We start from the raw sequence: 20,035 nt of genomic DNA on the forward strand, positions 1-20,035 counted from the left end.
AGCATAGGCTTCTAGCCCGTCTGCTAACCTATGCTTAGAGTATTTCAGTCATCAAGACTTACTGATGAATAAACTCACATTTTTTAGCTCTTTCTGAACTCTGGCTGGTTCAACTGATATCTTCTGACTCAAAATACTCTACTTGTCAAGTTGACTGATCCAAATTGGCATCTTTCTGCTTCTAACTGAATTGCTCTGCTTGGGAAGATTTCCTCTGGCGTCTATGAAATGAACTGCTCTTCTCAGATCTGAGCAGAACTGCAGTAAAATTCATTGCTCCAAAGTGAACGTTCTGAACTCATCTGAATTGAATTCAATTGAATTCTCTTCCTCAACTGAACTGCACTCACTGAACTTCCCTCCATCTCTGAAACACTTGACTCTGTTCTTACATAGTCTCTTTTCTGTCTGTTCTCATGAGTGCTAGGCATATCCTATCTTTGACTCATTCTGTCAAATCTTTCTCTGCTTCATCACTTTGTCTACCCTTCAATTAGATGTTATTGTTTGAGTTAAAGGTATATACAAAAGCCATGTCTGTGTTCCAGCTAGAGGGATGAAAGGTGTGTGATAAGGGCATGTCTGCATTCCAAGTGGAAAATCTTTGGAAGTGATCCCTTGACCCAACAGCCATATTGCTGGATTAAAATTCCTCTAAAATGTGCAAAGTGGAAATAAAAGGTCTAATCAGGAAAAAAAGATTACTTAGTATTTGAATTTAAAATAATCTTGAAATTAATTGTAATTACAGGATAGATATGAAAGTATATCAACACAGGAGGAAGATCTTGTCTGTTAAAGAAAAAGTATAAGGAACATCAGTGCTACAGATGACAGGCAGACCTAAGAGAGAAGGCTGCAGAGCTCAAGGGAGAGCAGGAATAGGACCTTGTTGCCTGTGGAGCTAAAGAAAACGGAATGCAGCAAAATGTATCAATTCTGAAAAAAGAAAGAATAAGAAGAAAGAAGATGAAGAGGATGAAGAAGGTAAAGATAGAGATGATAAAGATGATGATGATGAATAAGTTGGTTCTAACACAGAGATCTTTCTTAAAACATTTTTATATAAAGCATGTACCTTCATACCTGCCACCCCCTGCATCATACATTACATCTACTTTGTTGACACTCTGAATGGTTCTAAGTAAATGCAAGGGTGTTTGGTTGGTTGGTTGGTTTTGTTTTTACTAGTATTTTCCTTTTCTTGTCTGAGATTTAAAAAAACAAGCAAATAATCGAACAGCTAAAATAATCCTGAACAATAAAAGAAATGCTGAAAATCTCACAATTACATATCTCAAGTAGTTCTACAGAACCATAGTGATAAAAAGAGTTGTATTAGTATAAAAATAGACATTTTGATCAGTGATACATAGTAGAAACCCAAGACATAATTACACACATGCACACAGACACAAACACGTACACACAGATACACACATGTCTCCCATCTATCATCTATCTTTCTATCTATCTATCTATCTATCTATCTATCTATCTATCTATCTATCAGCTATCTACCTACTTACTTTCATATATATATATATATATATATATATATATATATATATATATGATGTTTGACATAAGAAGCTAAAAATGTGGAGAAAAATTAGTATCTTCAACAAATGATGCTTATCTAACTGGATACATGCTTATGGAAGAATAAAAAATGATTCTTAATTGTTACCGTGCATCATCTGAGCTACAAATGGATGTAAGACATCAGTATAGAACCTAATACTTTGAGTCTAAAAGAACAGAAATTAGGGACTGTGCTTGGATTCATTGGAACAAAGATAAGATTCTGAAAACCACCCTGATAGCACAGGCATTAAGATCAACAATTAATAAATAAGACTTCATGAAATTAAAAAGCTTATATACAACAAAGGACACCATATTTTCCACAATGATGCCTATTATAGAAGGGCAGAAATCTTTGTCAATATGTATTAGTCAGTGGGGCATTATCTAAAATATACAAAGAACTAAAAATAGGTTAACATGGAAAAAAAAACAAAACTTGGTAAAAATGGTGAGTAGGGCTCCGACTTCTAAGGCGAAAGGTCAGTACAGAACAAAAAGGATGGAGAACGGACAGATAGCATCAAAGTTGATTTATAAAATCTCACAGAATCATATTATTTATATTTACCCAATTTATATACAAATGCATATATGTGCATGTATGTAGCTTAAACAAAACTATGTCACTTATTCAGACAATGCTCCCTAGAAGAACCATAGATGAACAAAAACCTTAGTAACTGGTGCCAGACACCTCCCATGAGAGTGTCTGATATGGATAGTCTAAATGACTTCCAAATCAACATGGGATACTTTAGTTGTACATGTATGGATTTCAGAGGTTGAAGATAAGAACCAATTGTTGAATATACTACACACTTACAACACACTTATGCTCCGAATATTTAAACTGGATCAAATCTCAAATCTTTCTTGATAAGATCTAGCTTCTAAATTACCAGAAAGTACTAAGCAAGTTGCCAACGGAGGGAAGCAATTAATAGTCTTACATTGCTACGATACCCAAAAACCACAATGACTAGCAGTGTAAGCTATCTATAAAAGTGCAATAGTGGGAATCACATATAGTTGGTAACCAATGGCATTCTAAATGGACTTAAGAGTTGGTTAATGAGAGGGAAATCCTGCCTGTACCAGAAACTTAGCCAATTACTAAGGGCTAGTCAGGTCATGGTTTTTAGAAGAGATTCTACTACTGCTTCTTGGCTAGACTAATATAAAATCTAAACGACATTCTAAATCTTAGTTACTACCCTTTATCAAAGTAGATTTTTTTCCTTTAAAAACAAACAAAAATAAAAACAGAAAATGGGGACTCTTACAGGAAATTATAACAGGGCATAATGCAAAGGTCAAACGGATCATGGGTATCTAAGCTCCAATGGCTATGTTTATACCAAAGATCAGATCATGTATCTATTGCTCAAGAAACATCAAGAAAAGGGGTGTTAAAAGACTGCAAGAACTAGACTGTCATGAAGTCTTTTGTGAGGCTGCCTCACTTAGAAATGGCTGCATAGACTCAAACAATGGCAATATCAATAAACATGATAAAACCAAAGGAGGGAAATCTCATACATCCTCAGCCCTATGCAAAGAGCTACAAGAAACTGATGACTGCTGTGTGAGAGAGATTTAGCTTCTCCCAGAAAAGAGGTCCTGATTGGTTATCCAATATGACTGGGTCAGTCATTAATGAATGCAAACAATAGAATCTGTGGGTTGTATTTATTGTATTTATACATTCTCTCTCTCTCTCTCTCTCTCTCTCTCTCTCTCTCTCTTTCTCCCTTGTGTGTGTGTGTGTGTGTATGTGTGTACATGTGTAACAATATAACCAATATAACCATAGAAAAATACACCAAGAAAGACATCAGTTTAGTGTGAGCAGATGGGAAGGAATAGACATAGGACATAGGACAGGGAAGGAGGGTTGTGATTTAATTCTAATTTAATTAAAAAATATTTAAAATTTTTACACGAGGAATAGGTCTAAACAGAATGTTTTCACAATATGGAACATAAATGGCTAAGAAATACTAAAACAAATCAGAATAAAAACCCTGCTCAATGTCATTATCCATCAAATCCATTAAGGCAATACAAGTAATGCTAATTTGAATATTTATCTTATTCCACAAAAGCCAAATTTAATAAAATAGATGGCAGAATATGCTAATGAGGTTAGGGGAAAGATAAACACTTATTGGTTGCTGGTAGTAGTGAAAATTAGTACATACACTATGAAAATCAGTGGATGTTGTTCAAAATGCTGAACATAAATCTACCACAAGATCCAGCTCCACCATCAAAAGGAATCTACATCTGATGACTGAGCTATATGCTCATCCGTGTCCATGGCCAATCTGTTCTTATCATCCAGCCATGGAAAACTGCCAAGGTATTCATCAATTAATGGGTGGTAATGGAATGTGGTATATTTATGCAATGGAATATTATTCATCTGTTAATAAAAATTTTAAGATTTGCAAGTAAATTGATAGAGCTTGAATTATCCCAAGTAAACAAGACCCCAGAGTATAGCCATTTTACTTTTTTCTCTTATATGTGGATTTTAGCTTTGAAAGTTTAGATATGTGTGTTTTATTTACAATAACTCTAGATGCTAATGTACCTAGTAAGGGAACAAGGAAGAAGAGGAAGTTTCCTAAGGAATGGAATATAGAATATAGTGTCAAAGGGGGTATAAGGTGTGGCCTGGAGAGATGGCTTAGCAGTTAAGAGCACTGATTAGTCTTCCAGAGGTCTTGAGTTCAATTCCCAGCAACCACATGGTGACTTACAACCATCTGTAATGGGATCTGATGGCCTCTTCTGGTGTGTCCAAAGACAGATACAGTGTACTCACATACATAAAACAAATAAAATTTTTAAAAAAGGATAAAAGGTAAATAGAATATTGGGTTAGAAAGAGATTAGGGAATGAGAGTAAGAGTAGAGAAAGGATTTCAGAGAGGAATATACTACTATGTAAAAACTCCCAGGACTGTGAATGAGTTGCATCTTTTTGAGTTCTTGGCCAAAGAAGTACCACAAAGCCCACCTTCCCCACCAAAGAAACTGAAAAGCTGAGTGATAGTGATATTGGTTATGCTATACTTCACTGCTGAAAATAATGCATACTGATGGCACAGAAATTGGAGAAATCTAGCCAGTCAACAACTAGAAACTCCATCCCTACTGGACAGCATTCATAGCCCAAGAATGTACCACATACTACTGAAGGTGTAAATTAGTCATAAATATCACTCTGCTATGGACCTTGCAAACTATAATAAACTTCCTTCTTGTAAGACATTTCCACTAATGAAATAGTGATATCAATGTTAGGGGAATAACTACCATTTTTTTTGTTTGCATTAAAGGCTCATTCTATAAAATGGAAGTCATACCTAATATTGTTAATAAAGTCAAGAACCTGAGACTAGATTATGGGCACAGAAGGAAAACTATTGCTATGCTAAGTGAACATAGCAATAAGCTGACCCCTATCAGAACTGTTTCTTCTTGCAGTATGTAGTAAGAAACAGATTTACAACTGCTCAGAGTGCAGAGAGTGAGTGACTTTCGAGACCATGATCCTGAATTGGATGTGTTTATCACAGTTCTCTCCAGATTCAGGAATCTCAATTGAATAAAATGACAAAATCATAGTAAGAGTCAGAGATTGCTTTCTAGCATTTTCCAGACTCAACAAGGCAGTTCAATGTATGAACACATAGAGACTCTGAGAACATATAGAGTACCAGGACAAGCTCAAGCTAGACAAAATTCCCAACATGAAAGAGGGGAGGTAGGCCAAGAAAGCATTCAGAAACTATAGTTTCTGGGAGTGAGAGGAATCAGTGTTTTTCAATGAATTGATACTGGGTGTATCAACCATGTTCTAGGGTAGACCCCCATGCTCAGGAGTAGATGATGAACACAAATCAATACCCATTTTTTTGTAATGTTTGTTCCTTTTTTTTAAAAACTAGAAAGACCATAAAGTTGTGGTGGGGAGGTTGCATCTGAGAAGAGTTAGGGTATTAAAAAAAGGATATAATGAATATATTGTGCATGAGATTCTCAAAGACTAAATTAAAGAAAGGAGAAAACAAATTTTAAAAAGATTAACACAACCTTTTGAGAGACAAGTAAGCAATTATTTCTTTTCTGTTTCAATATATGAAATGAGAGATTCAACTTTCTTCCTTGTTTTCAAATTAACTCATTTTATTAGATTCATAAGAATACAGACAGTACATATTTCTGACAAAAATAAAATAGAGGTGAATAAACACAAGAAAAATTACCCTGAAGCCCACTTCCACTGAAGTGACCCTAGTTTCCCTATGGTGACTTGATTTTCCCCTCCGTTATATCTACAAATCCACCAAAGATGTTCATGTTGTATCTTCAATGTCTCAAGTTCATTTTGAGAAATGTTGCCGAAGAAGGGATCAAAGATTGTCAACTGGGCAGGTGACGGCAGGAAAAGTGATGAAAAGCCACTGTGTTCCAAAGACTCACACTACAGATGAAAACACTCCCCTCCCACTAAGTACTGTCAAGTTCAAACAGCTTAAGGGCTTTTCATGTCTGATGCTGAATTTCTTGACTGGCATACTCAGGGATCATTGCGAAGGTGAACTGAAACGTATTTTGGAATAAAAGCATAGGTTCATTTGTTTTCGTTTGTTCTGTTCTGTTTGTTGTTTTGCATGACTTTTCCTGCTTCTGAGAAACCTTGATTTATTTAACCTCTGTTCTTAGAAAAGTGCATCTTTGTCTCACAGTTTCTAGGTGATGGATTCTTCTCTTACCTGAATTTACCTCCAGGTTGCATTATGCTTCACTTAATCAAGTGATACAATGTGACTATTAATGTTGTGATGTGTGAGAACATGTCTCACTCGGGACTGAGGAATGGGATTTCTAGAAACAGCTGTCTTCTGCATTTATTCCATAAAACTTTTCACCTTAGAAACAGAGCTGTGTGCCGACTAAGCAGTTCTTTAAAAATTAAATCTATTCATTCCCCTTACAACCCCTTCCTCTTCTGCCAGTACCCCCTCATGCAAGTCCTCTACTTTCTCCATATCCTTTTCTAAAGAGGGGTGTCACTCTTGTACCACTCCCCCTCCCCCCAACCCCCTGCCCCATCAAGTCGCTGCTCTACTAGACATAGCCTCTTCCACTGAGACCAGAGAAGACTGTCCATGTAGGGAAGGAGGATTCATAGAAGGGGAGGCAGGCAAGCAGGCAGGCAGGCAGACAACAGGCTCATTCAGGGGCAGCCCCTGTTCCAGTTGTTTTGGGGACCCATGTGAATAGCGAACTGTTCATCTGCTACATACGTGTAGGGGGAGCTAGGTCGAGCCCAATCTCACTCTTTGGTTTCTGATTCAGTCCCTGAGCGTTCCCAAGGGTCTAGGTGAGTTAACTCTGTTGGTCTTCCTGTGGAGACCCTATACTCCTTTGGTCCCTCAAGCCTCTCAGCTCTTCTTTAAGACTCTAAGCTAAGCTAATGTTTGAGTGTGAATCTCATTATCTCTTTCCAATGGCTGCCGGTAGGAGTCTCTTAGAGCACAGTTATGCTAAGATCCTGTCTGCAAGCATAATGGAGTATAAGAGTGTCAGGCATTGGATTTTGCCCTTGGGGTGGTTTTCAATGTAAAGAAGTCATTGGTTGGCCATTCCGTCAGTCTCTGATCTATCTTTGTTCCTGCATATCTCGTAAGCAGGATACATTTTGGGTCAAAGGCTTTGCGTGTGGGTTGCTGTCCTTATCCTTCCACTGGGAGTCCTTCCTGTCTGGCTAGAGAGAGAGAGTAGCCACTTCAGGATCCATATCCGCCACTGCTAGAAATTTTAGCTAGAGTGCCCCTTAGACACTCTGGGGCCTCTCCCCATCCCAGGTCTCTGACACATCCTAGAGATTGGCGCCCACCTCTGCCTATCTTTCTCTCTCTCTCTCTCTCTCTCTCTCTCTCTCTCTCTCTCTCTCTCTCTCTCTCTCTCTCTCTCTCTCTCTCCCCCTTCCTCTCCCTACATGAACTCATTGGCTCCCCTGCCCCAATACCCTCCCTATCCCCTCTTCAACCTAGTTTCTTCCTTTCATCCACCTCTGATATCTATTTTATTTCTGCTTCTGAGAAAGATTCAAACATCCTCCCTTTTGTCCTTCTTGTTATTTGGCCTCTTTGAGTCTGTGGATTACAGCATAGTCATTGTGTACTTTATGGAAAATATACACTTATAAGTGAGTACATACGATGCATGTCCTTTTGAATCTGGGTAACTTATTCAGGATGATATTTTCTAGTTCTATCCATTTGCCTGCAAAATTAATGATATTCTTTTTAAAATATCCATTGTGTATATAAATACCAAATTTCTGGTATCCATTCTGTAGTTGAGAGACATCTAGGTCCACTTTCTGACTATTATGAATAAGGCTTCTATGAATATAGTTGGGTAAATGTCCTTGGCTTGATACAAAATTAACTCAAAGAAATCAGAAGCCCTCTTCTACACAAGCGATTATCAAGTTAGGGAAACAACATCCTTCACAATAGCCACAAACAACGTAAAATATTTTGGAGTACTCTAACCAAATATGTGAAAGACCTGTATGACAAGAATTTCAAGTCTCTGAAGAAAGAATTTGAGGAGATATCAGAAAGTGGAAAGATATCCCCTGGTAGGATTAACATAGTAAAAATGGTCATCTTACCAAAACTATTTACAGATTCAATTTTAATGAAAACTTCAACATAATTCTTTGTAGATCTTGAAGTAACAATTCTTAACTTAATATGGAAAAACAAAAAAATCCCAGGATAGCTACAATAATCATGAACAATACAAGAACTTCTATAGGTATCACAATCCCTGATTTCAAGCTGTACTACAGAGCAATAGTAATAAAAACCACATGGAATTGGTGTAGGAACAGACAGGTGAATAAATGGAATCAAATTAAAGACCCAGAAATAAACCCACACATCCATGAACACTTTATTTTTGACAGAGTCCAAAACCATCTAAGCATGTTTATTGGCAACTTTGAGATGTATTTTAAAGCCTACTTATTTTTCCTTAAAGATCATTAAATATTAATGATCCTATTAAACACTCCAATAATGAAATTAATTATATAGATGACTATAGAGAACATCTACAAATTTTGTATATAGACAGATCAGAAGAAACAAAGTCAGGATGCCAGAACAGACCTTTCTACAGGGTTGATCATGATGGACTTTATTGTTGATCATTATGTTGTTTGTTGCCATCATATTCCTCCTTTAAATGTGATTTATACCATCTGGAGAAGCAGATCCAAATCTATATTTGACTCTATTATTATTATTATTATTAATTATTTCTTTGCCTCTACAAGCCTCCTGTACCTCTCTGCTCTGAAATTCATGGCCACTGCTTTAATAATTGTAAGAGTTGTGGAAACTAGTGGGTAGTTCTCAAGAAGATATTGTACACAAAAGTTAATTCTTGGGTTCCATTAGAAACTATGTTGTTTATTCTAGGGGACAACTAATTCTTTCTTCTTGCAGGAAAGAATAGGTATTATTCCTTTGTGTTTAGCCTACCAATGCACAAAACATAGTAGTGACTTTTAAACCTTGAATTATTTCTACTCATATGAAGAATATGAGATGAGTCCTTAAGTGGATGAGACATATTTTCTTTTTCATTAGCGTTTTTAATGCTATTTTAGACATTAAAATTAATTTTAATCATTGAAATCCAGAGTCATAAACAATAAAGAGGCAGTCATCATAATGAATGTTTTTCTTGTAATTCTTTCTTCATTTTTTACTCTCCTAACTCAATTTCCTGAATCTTTATTTTTGTCAAAGTCAAATACACACGTTATAAAGTGAATCAGATATTTTAAAGGGCTTAGAATGAAAAAATAGCCCTGAGTCTCACTACTTCCAGTCAGTGGTTATAAACATCTGATGTGCTGTTATTAGTTCCTCTGTGCTATTTATATTTTGTTTAGACATACTCATAGTTCTCTTTCTTCATTTTACATATTAGCTCCTGATAATAGAAGACATCAGCTTACTTAGAAAAACTATCTTATCTTCCAAATGTTGCTGTCTCATTGTATAAAATTGCATTGCTAACTGGGCAATGCAAGAAGCTATGAATATTAATTTCTTCTTTCCTCAACTAGAGTCAGTTGAGGCACCAGTCAGCCTTGCTTTATGCAACACAGAGAACAAAAGAAAAAAAATGGGTTTGGTAGGTGAGTAACAACAGGAGTCTGGTGTTTAACATTTTGATATAAAAGTTTGAAATTAATACATGTGATTTTATCTTGAGGAGAGAGAGAGAAAATAAACATGCACCCTTGCACTTTTCTGAGCACACACCAGGTGTTCATGCTTATACTTAGCCACATATATGCCAGCTATAATTTCACGGATGTGCTGGGTGTGTAGTGGGGGTGGTAGCACATTTCTTCAATGCCAGCATTAGGGAGGCAGAAGAAGGTAGACTTCTGAGTTCAAGGCTACCCACTGTTTCATAGCTATCCTGGATAATCAGGGGTACACAAAAAAAAATCTCAAAAAAGAAAAACTTTATGGATGCCATGTCAATCAAGATACCTTAATGAGTCATGAAAAGGGAGAAAAACATAGTTCCAAATAAGACAGGATCATATGGATTATAAAAATAAATATTTCACATTTGCTGGGAAAGTCTTGAAGCTTTATTAGAAACAGGAACAGAGCTTAGGGTTTGTATAACTTTAAGGATCTGAGGTTAAAAAAAAAAGACATTTCAGTAAGATGACTAGATCAGTGGTTATATTGATTCACCACCAAGAACTTCATGACTAGTTCTCACTGGACATGTGACCCACAGAACAGAAAATACTGTTAGAGAAAGCCTTCAAATGATGTTTTGACAAATGTGAAAAGTACAACAAAAAAAGGTCTTTGAAATTCTATAAGGAAAAGAACAAGGATAGTTAAAGTTTGAAGAAGCAACAACAACAACAACAAAATGTTATGAATAATGAGTAAAAATAAAAGGCATATTATGATAAAATAATTGTGCCAACAATAATAACAGCAAGATGCCAAGCAGGGTCAGGAAAACATCTGAAAAATGTTCTGTGACTTAGAAATGAACACCATGCTGGGTGTAGTGGTGAAGGAATGTTCATCATCATGCAAGGCGAACGGTTAACAATAATGGTGATAATTGGCAATATTAGAAGCAGACGGCACAGAGGTGACACAGAGGTAACTAGACTGAAAACATGAAGAAGAAGTTAAGGAGTGGATAAGAGATTCACAGACTTGAGCTTGTTGGGTAACTGTTCTGACTAGTTGATTTTAGAACAGGGAAAAGAAGTCGAAATGCTTTCTCATTTCAGGCAGTTATTCAGCTTGGAAATCCTCACCAAAAACTGAACAAGATAATCTATATTGTAGGAGGAAATCTGCATTAGCCCTCAGGCGTTAATGGTGGTAAAATAAATCTTAGAAGCTACAGGAGAATATTAAGTAAGGGGATTTAGGTTTACAGGTTTCTTGTCATCCGCAGAAATATATGCCTGGAAAGAGAGAGTTGTAAGAAAATGAGTCTATTCAGGACAGAATTTACTGTCACTATTTAACAGAAACAGTAAAATAAAAGTACGTATACATGTGATCTGCTCATTCTATTTGAATTTTTAGTAGATTCATGTATACCTGTGTGTGTATGTGTGTGTGTGTGCGTGTGTGTGTGTGTGTGTGTGTACTATGGCATACATGCAGTAATCAGAGGACAACTTTCAAAAGTTGTTTTCCTTCTACCTTGTTGACCTAGGGGATTGAAATCATATCACCAGGCTTGGTATCAAGTATCTGAATGTCTTGAGATATTTTGAATGCTCTGTGAGATAGCCAACAATGGCTTCTATAAACCATCACTTTTATAAACCACTGTTAAAACTAGAAGACTGTTGGTTTAGATACTTGTAGCATAGTGAAGAAAAGAAGTCATGAAAGAAATACCAAGCCTACATATTAATTAATTGCAGGAGTAAAGCAGCAATACCACAAGTGAATTTAGATTGCTAAAAAAAAATAGATAGCAATAACATGGAATGAGTGTCAAATGTAGGAAAAGGTAAACTTGGATTCGAGGGGATGTGCTTATGTAAAAATATGGAGATATTTATATAAACTAATATATCTATAGAATAGAAAGCTTTGCAGATTCACAAGTCCCCAGAGCAATAGTTTCTGGAAACTGGAAAAGAAAATATGAGGGTCAACAATGATTTCAGTAACTTATAGAGAATTTTTATTTCTTATAATTTAGAAGGCTGGTGAAATCTTACCATATTTGTGCATTGGTAATCTATGGTGGTTAAATTTGTGTATTTTTACATATGTAAAACACTAAAAATGCATAAAAGGTAATCAATAGGCTATATTTGCATTTTATTCCTATATAAATATTATTTTCTTTCAGAGGCAAGTAACATATTATGGCTTTACTTATTTACTTTGTATTTATTTTATTTAGGTTTTAAAAACTGCCTTTCCTTTTTCCTTCTACTGTGTTGTTTTAATGTCCCTATATTTTTCACAGGTTCCTTGAGTCTCAGATTCTAACCAATCCCTTCTTCCTTTTTGCTACATTTGCCCCGTGACTTCTGTAACAATCCTCCTTTTCATTTCTTTAATGTCTCTGGATGGCTCTTACGTTCATCAATTTCACTTCATCCCATTATTTTAAGAGCATGATGCTCAGACACTATTCTGAGCAAAGACTGATGAAGATCCATGTTCTGGATTCTCACACCATGTCCACATCTGGTCTTGGGTGCCTGCTTACTGCTAACAAGCAGGAGAGCACAGCAGGAAGAAATGGAGTCCTTTGAGAACAGTGTATTCAGGGTTTTATTTTCATTCATTGCCTATGCTATCTTTTAAGTCCTATAGTTAGCAAATGCCAACAAGAATTTAAGAATGCCCAAATTGGTGCTGCAAATGGCTCAACGGCTCTGCTTTTCCAGAGGACATAGATTTGATTCTCAGTACACATATCACCATGTGTATTACCAAATGCCCAGTGGATTAGGCATTTCCTCTGGTCTGTTTTGACATTTGCGGGGACTTTAAGCATGCAATGTACAGACATAAATGCAAGCAAAATACCCATCCACATAAAATACAAACAAATCTAACAACCAAAGAACCACCCACTCCAAACTCCCAAATTTCCATGCTATGTTTTGTAGTATGTGTGAAGTTTGGGTCATATTCTACCTATTCAGTAGATGACAGCTGTACCTTAGTGGATTGGGATTGTCTGTGTTTAAATTTTGCTGGTAGTTTGAGAAAATCCTGAACTTACTCAAGATGCAGCTATTTCTGTGAAAGCACATCAGTGTCTCCCAGCTGTTCTTCTGATGATCTTCAATTCTTGCTGTCATGGGAAGCAGGATTCTTTATTTTAATCCCTAAGCTCACAAGTTGGCTTCAGCACCAAACTTTTTTCCAAAAATTATTTTCGTACAATATATTCTAGCTTTGGTTTTCTCTCCCCAAACTTCTCCCAGATCATTCCCACTTGCCTACCCAAAAACTCTATGCCTTTACTCTTTTTACTCTTTATCTGTCTCTCTCTCTCTGTCTCTGTCTCTCTCTCAAGTAAACAAACAGGCAGAACTCAAAACAAAGCAAAATGAACAATACAGAGTTGTTTTAAAAAGAAGAAAAATACAAGAGTTACACACATATCTTGAAGAACATAAACTGGGAAACCAGAATATTCAAATAGAATGCCAGTAAGGCAATAAATACCCAAACACAGAAATATGAGCCAAAAAGACTACGAAAATAACCTTGAGTATATTTTTTTGTTGGCCATCTACTTCTGGTCATGTGGTGGGAACATACATAAATCCTGGTTCAGGCCAAAAGGGTCTTAATGTTGAGGAGTTGGATTGCACACAGATTCCCACCCTAATCAAGAAACTCTCTGCAATTAACACTTAAGAGGACAATTTAGTTTTCTCCAATTGTATCTCACTGGGAATACTTGCCACACGTAAGGACAAAATTTGTCCTTGCAGCTCCTTGAGCCACTCTTTCCTGAACTCTATCATCATTGATAATCTTGCTTAGGCCATCACCATTGATGTGCTCATGTTTGCATCATGCTCATCACATTGACTCACCGAATAGATGCTTGGGTAACTTTCATTTTCAGATGAATATAACCAGTCAGTGAGTGAGCCTAATAGACAGTTTTGGAAATAAACATTCCAAAAATAAGAATGGCTTATGACAATACAACGACGTTTTTATCAGGGGACAATTCCTGAGAACTCATAGGCTACTTCAACCAGAGAAGCAGGTAAGCTAGCTGCAGATCTGGACCTTTCCCTTAGTTCCTCCGAAACCAATCACTCAGTCTTATCCACATCTTTGTAGCAAACCACCTGCTACAGCCTTCCTCTCCACTGCTCTCATCTCAAGCAGACAACACAGATCTTCCTCTTCTAACTCTCTTCAGCGCTTATTGCTTTATTCTATCCCCCAACCACAGTAGATACATCTCAGCTCAATAGCAGAATATTTTCTCAGCCACTGCCACCATTTCCAAGGCACTAAGCTGTTCCTGGGGAAACATTTTGCTTTCCTCTCTGCTGTGGACCCCCTCAAGACACCTCCCATTCTAATCCCTCCTGTCGTACCCATTTCCATTACTAAGTGTCAGCTCCCCAAACCTTAAAACACGTGATAGCAGCAATTCCCAGTGGGCACAGCCAATTAGGATGCCAGAAGAATTTCCTACCATGAAAAACGACAGCCACCACAGTTTCAAGAATCAGATAGGCCAACAGAAACCAAGAAACAAAATATCTACCCAAAAAAATAAGACCATCTATCAGAACCTAGAATTACAGTCTTTCCAAACACATATGCCTAGAGACCAGCATAAAAAGAAAATCAATAATAGCCCAGATACCATGTCTTCATTAGAGTTAAGCAACCCTATAACAGCAGGTCTTGAGTATTGTAATATTACTAAAGCACAAGAAAAAGACCTTAAAATGGTTTTTATGGTTTGAAATAGAGGTCCTTAAAGAGGAAATTTATAAGTCCCTTAAAGAAATCTCTGAAATCACAAACAGTAAAAGAAAATGAATAGAACACTTTAAGAATTGAAAGCAGATATAGAATCTGTAAAGAAACCTCAAACTGAGGGAAAGCTGAAAATGAAAAATTTAGGAACTTGAAGCGAGACTTCAGAGGTAAGTGTCACCAACAAAATACAAAAGACAGAAAAGAGAATCTCAGACACTGAAGATTCAATAGAAGAAATAGATATCCCCATCCAAAAAATGTTAAAAATGAAACAAAACAAAACAAATCTTAGTATAAAATATTTAGGAAATCTGGAACTTTATGAAAAAGCAAACCTAAGATTAATAGGAATAGAGGAAGGCAAGGAAACCCAAGTAAAAGGTGCAGAAAATACTTTCAACAAACTTGTAGAAGAACATTTCCCCAACTTAGAGAAGGATGTGCCTATTACGGCAAAAGAAAAACATGGAACACAATTTTGGGATATTCAATCACTCTGTGAACCCCAGGATTGTATCTTTTACTGGGAAAACATGTTTTTTGTTGTGGTGTTGCTCAGTCTTAGCACAGACCTTTAATTCAAGAGCTGTCTGTTTGAATATTGTAAAGAGGATTAAATAAAGTCAGCCAAAGTTCCAGAGGCAGAGCAAGAAAAATGCACGGGAAATGAACATAGGATTACTAAGTTAAAAGACATATAGAGAAAGAGGGAGTCAGGAGGACAGATAGAAACACAGGAAGTAGAAGAGAGAGGCAATCTGTTTGAAGGTTTTTGAGATAATGTATGAAAGGTTGTTGGCTGAGGAGGAAGGTCAGCTGGGGGCTTTCTCTGTCTCTCTGAGCTAGCAGACTCTAATCTCAGCATCTGCCTCCCCAGTATTCATTGGTAAAATCAAATGATGAAGATTTTGTTAAAAAAAAATCAAAAGAACACCAAATAGACTGGCTAAGAAAAGAATGTCATCTCAGCACATAATAATCAAAACACTAAATGTCCATAATAAAGAAAGAATATTTAAAAAGCTTCAAGAGAAAATTATTAAGAAACACATAAAGGAAAAACTATCAGAATTATATCTGACTTCATAGTGGACTTAAACCAGAAGCGCTTTGAAAAATGTTCTACAAACTCTTAAGAGACCACAAAATTTAACTATATTTATCTATAAATTAATGACACCTGAGGAAATACAAAGAGTAAGTAATACTCGGTGAGCAAATCAGAAGGGAACTATACATGCACACACACACACACACACACACACACACACACACACACACCACCACCACAACAACAACAACAAAATAGGAAGAATCAATAAACATCACTCATTGATCTCTCTCAATATCAATGGTATCAATTTCTCAGTAAAAAGACAAAGACTAACAGATAGTTGTGAAACGTGGATCTATGCAAGCACACTATAACATTAAATATAGATATCACCCCTAGGTAAAAGGATGGGAAAAGATATTCCAAGAAAATGTACCTAAGAAGCAAGCCAGTCTATCCTTTAATATCTGACAAACTATGATAGGCCAAAACTACTAAGAAGAGATAGGAAAGAACACAACATTTTCATCAAAGGAAAAATCCACTAAGTGGACCCTGTGATTCTTAACATCTATGCATCAAACACAATGGCACCCAAGTTTGTAAATGAAATACTACGGCTTAAAATGTATACTGACTATCACATATTGACCATGGGAGACTTCAACAGCCTACTGTTTCAGATAGACAGGTCACTCTGACAAAACCACACAGGAAAATGCAAAACTAAACAAAACAAAATAAAACAAACAATGACAATAAAGTAATTAAAAATCTCCAAATCAAAAGAGCCCAAGACCATAAGGTTTTAGTGTAGAATTCTGCCAGATTTTTAAAGAAGAGGTAATGCCAATGCTTCTCAAATTATTTCACAAATAATAACACAAGAAATATTTGAACAGTCAGTGTAACAATTTCATTGATATCCAAACAACACAAAGACCCATAAGGACCATTATATATTATAATTATAGACCATTTTCATTTATGAAAGTAGATTTTAAAATTCTCAATAATTACACATCTAATCCAAGAACACATCAAATTGAGCATCTACTGAGATAAAAATGTGAAACTTATCATCAAAAAGTTAAAAGAAAAAAGAACAAAACTCACATTATTTATCATATGCAGAAAAGGTCTTTGGCAACATCTGTGGTAGTTCAAATGAAAATGGTCCTTATAGACACGTAGGGAGTGACACTATTAGGAGGTATTGCCTTATTGGAGTAGGAGTGGCTTTGTTGGAGGAAGTATGCTGCTGGGTGATGACTTTGGAGTTCAGATCCTCAAGCCCAGGCTAGCCCACTGTCAATTTTCTCTTCTTGATGTTCACTGATCCAGATGTAGAAATCTCAGATTCTTCTCCAGCACCATGTCTGTCTGCATGCTGCCATACTTCCCAACATGATGACAATGGACTATAAGGCAGGCTCTGATCTGTAAGGCAGCTGCAATTAAATATTTTTCTTTATATGAGTTGCTTTGGTCATGGTGTCTCTTTTCAGCAATAGAAACCCTAACTAAGACAAAATCCAACACCAGTTCATGACAAATGTTCTGGAGAGTTTACGGATACAAGGCACATACATCAACATAATGAAGACAGTTTGTAGCAAGCTTATTGCCAAAAAGAACTTAAATGGAGAGAAACTCAAATCAATTCCACTAAAATCAGGAACAAGACAAAATCCATTCTCTCCAAAGTTACTCAATATAGTACTTAAAGTCTTATCAAGAGCAATAAACAAGGGCAGGAGATAGGAAGAGGTCAACATATCATTTTGTTTTTTGCAGATGCTATGACAGTATACATAAATGCCCCTAAATTCTTCTGGGGGAACTCCTGCAGCTGATAAATATTTTCAACAAAGTACCCATATACGAAATTAATCAGCAAAAGCCAGTAGCCCTCCTATATAAAAATAACAAATGAATTCAGAAAGAAACCGGGGAAAGCACTTTTCATGATAGTCTCAATATAAAATAACTTATGGTAACTCTAACCAATAAAGTGAAACACTAGTATCACAAAAATATTAAGACACCAAGTCTGTCTGCATGTCATCCATGATAGTGAACTAAATCTTGAAAACTGTAAGCCAGCCCTAATTAAATAGATTTTAGTTTCCTTGGTCATGGTGTCTTTTCACAACAATAAAATAGGCAGACCTCATGAAACAGAAAAGCTTCTGCAAGGTAAAAGAAACTCCCATTCAGACAAAGCCACAGCCTACACACTGGGAAAAGATTTTGAATAACTACATATCTGATAAAGACTGATATGAAAAATATATAAATAACTCAAAATCTAGATATCAACAAAACAACCCCATGGCTGTTTGTGGAATACATTCCCCCAACTGGATTTCCTTGTCTGACCTCAGAGGGAGATGTGCCTAGTCCTGCAGAGACTTGCTGCACCAGGGTTGATGGGAGACACAGGATGTCTCCACCCTCAATGAGGAGAAGAGATGGGAGAATGGGGAGGGGCAATGTGGAGGAGACATGGAGGGGACCGCAATTGGAATGTAAAGTGAATAAAAAACTGGGGTACAAATCTTTTTTTCCTGTATAATTTGTTTTATTTGCTATATACCAGAATACATGCTAGAATTCAGTACACAGCCATGTAGTTGATTGGTATTGCTAATCTATTACAAACAGGTTTCTGTTTTCATAGCATCTTTACATTTTGCATAACAAAATCATTTATTGGTCAATATAAAGAGAAAATTGAAAACTATAGATGAATGAGGGATGCTATGCTGAATATCTTATTATACGTTTGATTCAATGAGATATATTATCTCTGCTAAATATGTGTATTTATATTTGATTTTCTGATTCGACAATATTTAAGTTTAAAAATAGCATTTTCACAATTAGTAATGATTTTTGCCTATATTAGTATATAGAGAATACACATTTAGAAATATAGTAAAATGTGCCTTAGTGAATATAATATTTTATAAGTATTTTTTCAAAGTATTTATTTTGTGCCAATTGCAGATTGTATTGAATTTTCTGTCAGAAACGGACTTTATCCTGCAGCATCACCAAGAATGAAACACATTACATGTTAAGGTTATCGCTCCGTCCTTCAGCTTTCCGAGTATATTTAGTTGATTCTAAAATGAGATTTAAAATGTATTTCTTTTGCATTTTCAATTTCTGCTTATGTATTTTCTAAGAAAATCGATGTCTTCTCTTATATTTTGCGATTACTTTGACAAGTTAAAATATTTAATTATTGTATACCCTTTAAAGTCATGTAAGTATTTACTAGATTGTGTTCAGACCTCTGAGCTCAAGCATACACACACACACACACACACACACACACACACACACACCATACTTGATCTGCTTTAGTAAAAAAGGAAACAAAGATGAGCATGATTTTAAAATCCCATTTTTTTCCCATAGGCTGATGTAAGATTTTTCTTGTTTTGTGTATCTTCTCCATCTTCTCTTGTTACTTGTTTTGTGGCTTACCATATAAATAAGGAAGAGTTTAATCTATATTTGCTAACATAGAAAGAAAACTGGAATAGTCACAGCTTTGTTAGAGTATTTTAATTCAGGTAAATTTACTTTTCATTGATAACTTCATTGGATCAGTGAGTAAAGTCAGAATAAACGACCAGTGGAGTTAAGCTGATACTTCTTGTTTGAACTACTTCATAATAAATACTTCCTGGGGTACAAATCTAAACAGGATTCTCAAAAGAGGAAACTCAAATGGCTGAAGAACACTTAAGGAAATGTTAAATACCCTTAGCCATCAGGGAACTGCAAATGAAAACTACTTTGATATTTCAGTTTTCACCTGTCAGAATGGCTAAAATCTGATGACAGCTGGTTTAGGCACCAATCTATGAGTACAGCAGAATATCATTAGGAATCATTTTTATCCTAGGTTTCTGCGCTATCTATCTTCTGGGACCTGGCCCTCCAGGCACTGTCTGTGGTGGGCTTCCTCTCATGGCATGTGTCCCTATCTGGACCAGTCTTTGTTGCCTGCCCTTGGTACCCTTTTACCTACTGGGTTGCCTTGTATTGCCTTAATAGGAGAGGAGGTAACTAGTTTTGCTGCAACTTGATATGCCATAATCGATTCACATCCATGGGAGACTTGGTATTTTCTAGAGGAAAAAAAAGGATGAGGGGTAGATGATGGGACTAGGAGGAGAAAGAGGGGGACTGGGGTTAGGATACACACACACACACACACACACACACACACACACACACCCCTCTCTCTCTCTCTCTCTCTCTCTCTCTCTCTCTC

Source organism: Grammomys surdaster, unplaced genomic scaffold (genome assembly GCF_004785775.1).
Source record: "Grammomys surdaster isolate TR1022 unplaced genomic scaffold, NIH_TR_1.0 958, whole genome shotgun sequence".
Lineage (NCBI taxonomy): Eukaryota > Metazoa > Chordata > Mammalia > Rodentia > Muridae > Grammomys > Grammomys surdaster.